General features: G+C 43.3%; 1 long non-coding RNA gene across 1 annotated transcript; it reads right to left on the minus strand.

Moving 5' to 3' along the window:
• Positions 1 to 1,832: 1,832 nt before the first annotated feature.
• Positions 1,833 to 8,236, minus strand: LOC142559429 (uncharacterized). The gene is made up of 3 exons (XR_012823109.1): positions 8,087 to 8,236; positions 3,769 to 3,882; positions 1,833 to 2,303 (listed from the first exon to the last, which is right to left on the minus strand). It is a non-coding gene; the product is annotated as an uncharacterized LOC142559429 (long non-coding RNA).
• Positions 8,237 to 11,246: the final 3,010 nt, after the last annotated feature.

The raw sequence follows: 11,246 nt of genomic DNA on the forward strand, positions 1-11,246 counted from the left end.
AAAAAAGTAGAGATGAAAAATGCAAAGCTCCTGAATCGAACCCGTGACCTCGCCTTCTTTATAGAGTATGATCAACGTTCTTCGATACCACTCGTCCACGACGCAAATGGATACATCGGCTCAGCAACAGGCTCAAATGATTAATCTTGCGTTTGATTTAGCGCGCACGCTACCAAGACAAAAATTTTTGAGCACGCTTTCTATCGTTTCGCGAGTAGCTGTTGCAGCGAGCAGTGCGTGAAGACCTTGCGATATTACAATCGGCGCAGTAGCTCGCTCCAAAGTCATTTTTTTCTTCGCTCAGAATGCTTCTAAATATCCACGCCCCCTTTTCCTAAACCCTCGTTACTTCAATTTTCTCGAGCGAGTTCCGAACAAATTTTGATTCGTAAAGAACAGTGGGGCTGATCTCGGTTACGGGAAAAACACAGGAGTATCAATGACCTTTAATGCTCCTTTACTAAACAAAGGAGAGGGAGAAGGGGGAGAGAGGGCCTATAACGTCAGGCAGCTAATTTCCGCAAGTCAACCTTCGACACACCAGCGACACCTGCTCTAGATTTCTCTATAGCAAGTTTTGTAGCAAACTTCATGGTTCGCGGCAACTCTTATAGTGACGCCTGTGTCAAGCTGTCCGCACTCTCTGGAATGTGAGCCTATCTTGTGGCACTTTCTTCTTTTTTCAAATCCATTCCTTTACATTTTTCACGACCAGCCTTCTAAATATTTTGGTGACACTCAATCACAAAATGACATACTAAGACTGTTCTGGTAAGGACACTACTGCCCTACTTGTATAAATGCATATATGCACCGACCAATTATGTTAGCTCATTTAAGTTACGTCATGGAAGAGGTGCCATTTCGCTGTTCGTTATCTAACAGTTAAAATCATCCTCTGGAACATACGAGCTGACCTCCTCGAGCATCTTATGACATCTTGATTAATAAGGCACAGCCATAAAATGCCATGAATGTTTGCTGTATAGAGACGGCGTAGGTTTTATTGTGTGTGTTTTTTTTACCTGTCTCCATGGTTTGGCCTCTTCTGAAAATCGTGGAGCCTAGTCTAATTTACCTTACCATTGCACAGAGGTTGCAGTCTGCGCTGTGCTTGCTCGGGTGTCCATCACTGTTTTTGGATGATCTTGTACTTACCTTGTTTCTTGTCTTTCCTTGAAATGACCACTTTCGTTTGCGTGATGTTTCTTTGTTAGTAAGGACGTCTCTTCGTAAGTCTCAGGGACGATTTTGATGTACACTCGGAGCCGCACTTGTCTAGAGTGGTCAATCGGTCTATTTGACTCTCGATTACAAAAAAAAAAAGAAAGCACAGGAAAACGCCGCAACGAGGCCACGCATGGTCAGTTCGCACGCTAGGTCCATGCGCTATAGTACCAACATAAGTGTAACCTTGCACCTACCTCGAGGTAGTAACTGTGGACGCTGGTGGCCACTGGACCACTCTATACAAGTGCAATTCAGTGCTTTAATGACTCCCTATAGTGACTTCCCCTTTTGCCTTGCAATTACGTGCAAGGGCTGGAGAGTGGCAAAGTGAACATTTTCTCTCTATTGTTACGTTATGGAATTCCTTAAACATCAGTCTAAAGTCTGCAAGGAAAGATGCAACACTAAATACTGGTGGAAATGCTTCTTTGGACATACTGTAGTAGTTCAAGGTCGCTCCATGGGTTTGAGAGTGCCTGCTTGGGGATATTTGTTGATCGATAAACAATTGCATTACATTTCCTCCTAATGCAGCCAGAGATTTGTACTGACAACTTTCGTAAATGTCTGGACAAGAAAAAGAAAAGAGCCAAAGATGAGAAAAGAGTGAAATTTATGAAGTTTGCAAGGCTGTTTAAAAATAAAAGGAAGCTGGGCCTTCAGGTCACTCGCTTTAATATTCATCCTTCATCCCCCTAAACAAATAAAATCAGCAGGAAGAACACTTTACCAGTACAATTTCACTCTGTGTTTCTCTTTATTTGTACTTTTAAATGAAATCACAGTGACTGAAGGACCCTCTATACCAGTACAATTTGTGTGGGTGTTTTCTTTTTATTTGTTTCTTTAAAATCAAGATTGTGTCACTACGTTTGAGTGGCGCGACTGGCGCCTTGTATGCCGTCTGCCTTTTGTCTCCTCCCTGAGCGCTGTTCACAGATTTCCCAACGCTCCTCGGCCGTGGTGAATTGGTATGGGACCTCGGCTGTAGCTTTCGGGGCGGGTCTGGGCCTCGGTGGGCACTGCTGCTTCATGGTGCTCGGGAAGTGGTCCCCGACCAGCGCCTAGATCAGCTGCAAGCATACGGATGCAAACTAACAAAATCCACTTAACTTGGGGCTTCTCTAGAGTGTCTCACTAATAAACTGAGGTATTTCGTTGCATTCATTCATTCATTCATTCATTCATTCATTCGGTGTACTACTAAAGGCCATTCTCCCATTTGCAGAACACACTGGGAGGGGAGAGGGGGGGAGTGAGTCACTATCAATTATCACGCATTTCGGTGGGCAGGCGTTACGACTTACGTTTTAAGACAATGAACTGTGATATTGAAGAGGAGTAGCGGTAAATGTAGTACAAGCGTGCATGCAGAAATGGCACCGAGATGTGGCCCGATGCCACGAAGACCTGGAGCACGTCCACGCCATGTGGCAGCAACATCACTATTCTTCAGACATACTCGAAGTTTGCTGCTTCTACCCGCATGCCAACCCTTACCATTTTCTCTTACAGTAAGCTGCTGTTAAGACGATCCCAGTTAAGGCGAATTTGGGGGTACGCAGAACACTGTACATTTGGTTGGTTTCAGACAGGTCCAACGCAAAAGCAATCTGCTTAAAAGGAAACGTTAATTCGGTCAAATCGAACTTCCGCAGTCGTTCCCGATACCTGCCACTCAGTCTAGCGAGATGTCCTCATTGGCAAACTTTGAGGAAGTGATGCTAGCTACCTAAGAAGCTAATGGTGATTCTGTAGACACAGACAGCTACGCACATGTCGACGAGGATATGGAAACCTGCAAGGCTGATGGCGAAAAGGGTGATTAAGGAAGTCCTCGATGTGCCCCTGCAGTCTATAAAGTTATGGTGAGGACATCGTTCAGCGGTGCTCACACATTATCTAGCTGATAATGGCCTGGATCCTTTGGCGTATTCTTTTAGCAACATGAGGGGAACAAAGACATTTTTTGCAAAGTAAGTGAAACTCCAGCTTTCGTGACAGTGCACAGGTTTGCGAAATGCCGGCAAGCAACATTTACTTGCGAGTTTAAGTGTTCTTAAAGCGACGTTCTGCATCACGAAAATCGAACTATTTAATTTTTTACATCCGCTTTTTGATATTGGCTCAGCTTCATTTTTTGGTTTGTGTGGTTTGCCAGGAATAATGAGTTCTTTTATTTAGATCCTTTCTGTTAAAGCCAACTTTTCATTCGGCGAGCAGATATTCGCAATTCCTTCGAGTTAGTTTTAATGGGAACCTACTGCATATAGTATTTATTATACCCAGGCGCGGCGCTGAAGTGCTTAATCTGAGGGCGAAAATGGCTTAATTAAACACACCTGCTGTCAACTGTTTTCCCACAAAGGATTTCGGAACAGCCTATTGCGTACAGGGGCCACTATATGCCACTGGACGCAGACACCAATGATGTCTTCAGTGGCATTTCGAGCCAGGAAGCAGATTCCGCGACACATAATTTTTCTTGCTGTGTACGCGACGCAGTTTAGTAAAGGTGTACGAGGCATACAGTCTTACTTATGTGACTGGTGGAACACTGAAGCCACGAACATGCTGACATCACCCTTTATTGTGTTGCTTGAAGGGGGCGTGATTGAGTTCGACTGGTGGAAAGGCTGGGCCTCCTTGGACCTGTGTTGTGGGACCGAGACAGCGTCAAACGAAACCGTAAACACACACACACACACACACACAAAGCCAGCATTCAGAAAACTCTAAAGAAAAACAACTTATCCTCAATAAAGGCTATAAGTTTAAAGACACGCAGTAAACTGTCCGTGAAATTTTTTTTTAGACCTGTCTGGTAGGTTTCATCTTAGTCACATATGTAGTTATGCCATGGTAGCGGGGTAAATTTTGTGGTAGCCGTAATACATATGATACTCAGAACCCACCTGAGCAGTCTCATACATATCTTACTGCAAATACCAAAATTAAACCACATTATTTCAACTTTGAGTATGTATTAGCCATAACTTTTTCGTTATTTTCATGAAATATAAACAATGTGCCCCACCTAGTTCGGCAAGGGCACCGGGGAAACTTACAGACCTTTGTATGATACATCAAAATTGGAAAGATACGTGGGTTCAGTAATTATTTGCAATATGTCTATTCAAACAAGAAATGCTAAAGTTTCCATAGAGATTACACTACACATTGCCATGGTTTTCAGCGAACTTGAAGTTGGTGCCTCGTCTAGTTTTAAGAATTTGAGAAGATATGTGAATAATGACAGCAAGGCACTCTCGAATGCTTTTATAACTCAAAGTTCTACGAAGTCTTTCATTAGGCTGCAAATTACTTGGCACGTTTATCGCTCATCGCATGACGCGCTTCGTACTTCAATGAAATATAAACACCATGCCTTGCATATTTCACCAAAGAGACGAGTATTCAGTAATTTTCAAAGCACAATATTGCTCCAGGCACTTCTAACTTTCAATACACGTCACCCGCATGATGGCTCCAGATTCACTGTAAATATGAAATCTCTGCCATTAGCCAGAGGAACTTATTTTAAAATACCGCCATCATAAGCCATCGCAGCAGAGGGTGACGAGGGCACTGTTGCGGTTTTTGAGGGCGACAGAATTGGACAGGCGGCTGTAGCCTGAACAGATGTTGATAGAGCTGCAAGTGTCACTGTGCTGTGCGATGACAGTATTCGGTTACAGTGACCGATTGTGATTGTGTGTCTATGCTCCTTCCTTTCCTTATCTCTACTTTGTTACCACTTTACCTCCCCTTCCCCTCTCTCCACAGCGTAGGGTAGCCAACCGGATCTTCTTTCTCTGGTTAACCTCCCTGCCTTTCCCCTTTCCTCTCTCTCTCTCTCTCTCTCTCTCTGCCATTTATAGACCTCCAACAGAGGAGTTTTTTAGGCGGCTCTTATAACACTTATAGACAAGCCGGAAACGAGGTTTTACCAAAATTCACTTAATAACTAATTAACCCAGCCATTTCAAAAGTTGCCTTCCTATTACTTTTAAGAATCACCACATTCCAAAAAATTATAGACTTTGTGTGCCATTACTTTTTTCATGAAACCGTGGAAACTTGCATATAACGTTTTTCTTTTTCATTTTTTTCTTCTGTCAATCAGCGTTGCTGTAATAATGTAAACATTTAGCGAAATATTATAGTTTCTCGCCCCCAAGATACGAAAACCATAGTTTAAATCAGTTAAGTAACCGCAAGTCGCTTTAATGTAGCAAAAAAAAAAGAAGATGCAGCGAACTTGCACGACAGAACCCAGCAAAGGTGTTTCTCTTTAGTGTTACAGTAAGAATATCTGTTGGCTGTAATTAAATCACGTACCTTGAACTGTTGCCTCTGTATAACTTACTAATTGTCTGGTCGGTTTAGCGCTCGCTAAACAATTTTAACAAAGGGTGTTAGTTATTCATTTCACATTTCACTTCTTCAGAACATTGCCTACATAATCCTTCCCCATTTTCACTATGCACCTGTATTTGCTCTCGTTTGCGTTCGAAGTTGTCCGAGAGAATTGACCGATTCTGCATTGTTTGTATAACAGAGAGACAACGCTCTGTATCGCTTCCATGCATCATTTACTACAAAGGATCCTTTCTTGAAAACGCTGGGCTCATTACTTTCCTCTCGAGAATGCTGTCATGCTGATAACGCGCATGCCGTTCGTCATTTGGACGTTCCAGGCTAGCATCGTTAAAGAAAAGAAATTCGGGCAAGGCAGACGACGATCATTGTTGTGTGGCAAGATACGACCCAAAGGGTGGTGTAATTTGGTTTAAGAGTGTACGTAGCCTTTATCAAAACCTTTCTCAGTACTTACTCTCTCCCTTTCTTCCTCTTTCTATTCCCCTTTCCCCCACCCCCAGTGTAGGGTAGCAAACCGGATGCTGTTCTGCTTGACCTCCCTGCCTTTTCTACCCTTGTTTTCTCTCTCTCTCTTTATAGCGGCTTTTGCATCACTGAAAATACAAGCCCACTTATTACTCCTGATGGCAAGAGCAATTGCCGCTTGTTCTGCCACCATGTGGTCCTTGATAAAAAGTGAAAGCGTCTTGCACCTTCCGTTGAGAATTTGACACAATGACCGTATATGCTTCTTTACCTTTCACCCAGGTAGCATAAACTATACCTGCCATTTGGTTCTGCTGCTCTATTTACTGCAAGAGTGATTTAGCTCTTGCCTTTCTACTTTTGATACATATTCTGGATGCATGTTTCTGGAGAGAGGGTTGGTTCTGCTGTTATCCCTAACTTCAGTCCTGAATTGTACTTCAGCCTCTATTGGGCTCCTTGATCTATTCAGTTCTGGGCGATAAGTACAAAAAAAAAAACATATGATACAGAATGTACGGTAAAAAACAAGGTGACACTCAAATTACAACGCATCATAACATGCCAAAAATTAGTAATAGCATGCCCGAATCTGTCTACGAAAAAATACTCATAATCAGATTGCTCATCGGCAAGCAAGGATGAAAATAGCAGAGTTCATATAAACTAGACAAAGAGACTACCTAAACTTTCGAACACTACAACCCACATGGTCCATGCGGGACAATTCTAGCCTGGAAATATAGACCATACTTTTGCCCGTCTTATTAATTGGAAAGAACTCTGAATATTTCAAATATTGACTTGTCAATGGCATACTTCAGCTTTGTGAAGGCAGCCGAAGTGTGTCAAAAGCATGAGCCCAAGTAATAAAACCGCACAGTATGTAAATTCTGATGCAGAGACGAGTGCTTCTTATCTACTCCGATTGCAAGGCGCACATCAAACTAGCTTAACGAAGCGTTTCATAGGCGGTCGAGAAATTCCACGCTGTTACAACGAAGGCCTATTTTTTCTAAATTGGCTATATTTCCCATTTGAATCCCTGTACCATCAGCATAAATAGAAACATGACCAAAAAATAACCGACTGCAATGCCTGTTAACAATATTGCATGGAATCTAATTACTAGGTAGACTGTTGTTAAGCATGGAGTAGAAGTCGCGAGCGTTCATTTTAGAATCCTAGTTTAAAGCACATTTATAAGTGCAGGCGAACTTTGAAAAGGAACATGTTTGAATATCTTCAGAATAGGTCACGTTTGAATTTACGTTGATGCTGCCCTTGACAGTGCTGAAGTGCTATCAAATTATTACGAAGCTCAGAATTAGAACGAAAATGTCCAGCTCACAAAATAAAAGTAGCTTACAGCATGCTTTTGTTACTAATCTGCCTCTTTTCACGTTGCTGTGCTGTCCTCTGTCGCATGCCACTGGAAACGCTTTGTAACGGAGCTGGGGATTTCGCTCGTTGATTTGTGCAGCTGCGCCCACGTCGAGTGTGCGTCGGTTATGCGTTTCGTAGATCGCGATTGGTTTCTCCGGGGAAGCATCTCGCACCTGGAAGCCATGTCGCACTCACCGACTACTGGATGAGCAAGCCTGAGCACGCGGTTGTGCCTGCACTGCGGTGTATAAAGGCGCGCTGAGTTCCGTCAGCGGAAGCGGCTGCCTTGTTTGCTGATGCTGATATATGCGCCTGAAGCTCGCTTTTTGTATCCCTCTCACACATTGTTCAGACATTTCGCATATTCAATAAGTCTTAAAGCGCAGCCTTGCGTGTCGGATTAACCAAAGCGGTGCATTCGCTTATATCGACATGTGCAGCCAGAGATCGTTAATTGTTAGCTTCAAATATTGTGGAAACTGCGTACCATTGGCATAAAATAGTGTCGAAACGTTACAAAACGTACATATCGGCGCATATGAGTGGCCGAGTCACTCATATGAGCACTCTTTGCACTTGAAAATGCAGAGCAAGAAGGTTCTACCCTGCTGGACATCCTTACCAAGCGACATACAAATTGGAGCATCCGGCTTCGGGGAGACATCGCGGAGTGTTCGTATCACCGGCAAGACTGGAGGAATGTGCCGCCTCCGTTGCTGGCAACTGGCACCCGTGGCCTCACATGAGCATGCGGCAGCGGATACATTTCACGTCACTGCTACAGGGGCCAGGTGGACCTAGGACGATACCAAGGCCACAGTGAGAATCGCAGCCTACGTGTCTTCCTGAGCTTATTGATTCATTGACCGCGCTAAACAATTGCAGCCACGTTAGGGTGCAGTCAGCAGTAATGTCGTGCCGTTCATTACGTTATTTCAATAAGCAACCAGTTACCGCTGCGGTACGACATGAACTGGCAAACAGTGCAGCTTGGGCCCATATAGAAGCTAGTGCAAAAGAGCTTCCCTCTAGGCTTCTCTTTCACATTAGTATCCTAACCTTTTGCAGTCGTCATTAGTGTTCTATGGCATAACCAGTATGAAACATGCGATCACCTTGCCCCTACCATACTAAGCGAGAGGTGCGACGCCTGTGGGCAGTCTATGCAAGCCACCTATCCGCTGTACTACATACGGCGTGACTCCATGCGAGACAATCCCATGAGCTCTGCGCAAAACTGTCACCGCTAATGAGCATTCAATGACATTCTATGGCACCATACGTTCTCTTCTACTCTAACTGCTAACAGTCCTTCATGGCCTTACGCATTGCATTTCAAATCTGGGCGCAATGTTGTCTACTGATGATGCTTGCTGATGATAACACACTTAACTTCAGTGATGTTCATATCATTCATGCAGCCACTTTTCATTTGTTAAAGCAGATATGGTATTGCCATACACCCCAATTTCTGGCATGGACATCCTCGACAGCTGCTTGCTCATCGACTATGACGAATTCTTACTCATGACTATGTGTATCGTGATATTGACGATCCACATAGTGGGTGAGATGTGACGTTCCACCCACTATATGACGATCCACCCACAATATGACGATCAACATATGTGGATCGTCATATTGACAATCCACCCACCCACCTTATAACATCGTCGCCACAGTGACACGAGGTAGATCGCCATCTGCAGGATACAGCCGTGTAAACCATCTGAAATGTGAGAATACGGTAATATACTGCCGATTGTGCTGGCAACTGGGCGAATAAAGTGTATTGCATAACATGCACAGAGAAGGCTGCGTATACGATTAAAGCAAACAAATCAAGTTGGACGACTTTTATCGAAGAACTACACGTCATTATGATTTTCCATCTTAATTATTCTTGGCAAACGGGTGAATACCAAGTAAGGATAGTCAGTCATTCGATCTGCTCTTGTTGCGTGGATGCACCAGACTTGTTGTAAATACGAAGCCTTCCCTTAATGTAACTAGAACTTTTGGTTACCATGTCAGATTTGCCTATCAGCAAAGTTTCGTCCTAAATTTAATTTTAGGTTCGTCTTGCAGCACATGCAAATCAAACAGTATATATAGATTGCGTGCTGTATTACAACTAGTACTAATTGCAACTGTAGTTCAGTGAAGAAAGGAGCCTTGAATATTTGGATGGGGGCGAAGTGCTTTCATAGTTTGCATCTAGCCACGTGTATAAATAAAGTGCCAAGTTCTACATCGCTGTCTTTTTTTTCCTTCCAGTGGCCATCCTATCGACGGGCCGAATGGTCTACCACAGCAAGCAACGGGGACTGCTCCCGTACTTCTCCCACCTTGACTATCCTTATCCGGCTTTCTAGAACCTCTTCGAAGACAACGTAGCCTACGTTGCTTCCCCCTATTAAAATATATGCCTCTGAAAACTACCGCCCCTGAAAGTTATTTGCATGCCAGGTCACAGGCAGTCGTTGCACCTGCTTTGAACGAGCACGATAGGATTCTGCTATATATTGGGGACAATCATGAGTCCTACCCTCATCTTTCTCATTCACAATTTCGCTTGTATTTGATTTTCACTCGGCGTGTGTGAGTAGTAATATTAAAAACCGAATAATTTATAAATCGCATAGTGTCGGAAGCGAAAGTAATTGGTTATAGAATGGATTTCGAATAGTTTTCGAATAGTTCCCGTGTGAGGAACTTCCCTTCTCATCATTAATACAGAGCGGTCTTTAAATCCAAATATATTCACATTACTAAATTCCGGTGATTAGATTGCACGCTTTGAAATGCAGTTTATTAAATGCACAAATGAAGCATTCGGAGCACATAAGTAGTTTATCCGCTTACTGTGACACACTGATGAGCGCGAATGATAGCAGCAAAGCCAAAAAAATGGCAAGAAAGGGGGAAGGAAGAACAAATTAAGGAGGATAAAGTGAAACAATTACGCACAAAGAATTCTACAGTGTACCTTGCACACCGCAGTGGACCTGGACACGCTGGACAATATATCTCCAGAGGCGATACTCGACTCCAGTCAGCGAGTCCAGAACTTGGTCGAGGTGTTAAGGCACTGACAAGGGGCGCTCTCCGACCCGGGTCCTCTGGGCAACGCCCCAATGGACGTCTAAAGGCCGGGATTCTTCGGACAGACGCTGGCCCTGTGGATGTGAGTGCATGCTTTGTAACGACAATCTTTCTATGATCTCCCAGTCTCAGATATCTATGACAATCCTTGTTAACTTTTCCGTAAAACCTACCTTCTCGAACGCTTTGTATCACCATGTATAAAAATCAATGAAGGATCGTCAAGAGATGTTCTTTTTTTTTATTTTTCAAAAGATATTTACTTTCTACATACGCGTATCAGCACTGGGGCGACAAGGATTGTTCCTTATTTTGGTAGCCAAGAGATACTTGTCTGCCTTATTTTGTCATCACGCAGCTCACCCAACCACCTTAACATACAATAGACGCATCCCACTTTCCAATTGCAAGTGCTTCTAAAACCATGATCAATAAATCCTTCAACTCTGTTACTTCAATTCTTCAAGAACTTGTTTTTATTGTGCGAGCTCACGAACAATCGAAATTTTGAATCTAAATTGAATGTAATATTGTCTGGTAAGAAATTGTCCAAGAATTTGATATTCAAATTTCTTTGAATATTCCATTATGATGGAATTCACGAGTCTACAAGGAATATTGGAGCCAGTCTTCAATAAACATTGCCCATGCCTGCTGCTCACTGGACACTCCTATAG

This window comes from Dermacentor variabilis, chromosome 10 (assembly GCF_050947875.1).
Source record: "Dermacentor variabilis isolate Ectoservices chromosome 10, ASM5094787v1, whole genome shotgun sequence".
Lineage (NCBI taxonomy): Eukaryota > Metazoa > Arthropoda > Arachnida > Ixodida > Ixodidae > Dermacentor > Dermacentor variabilis.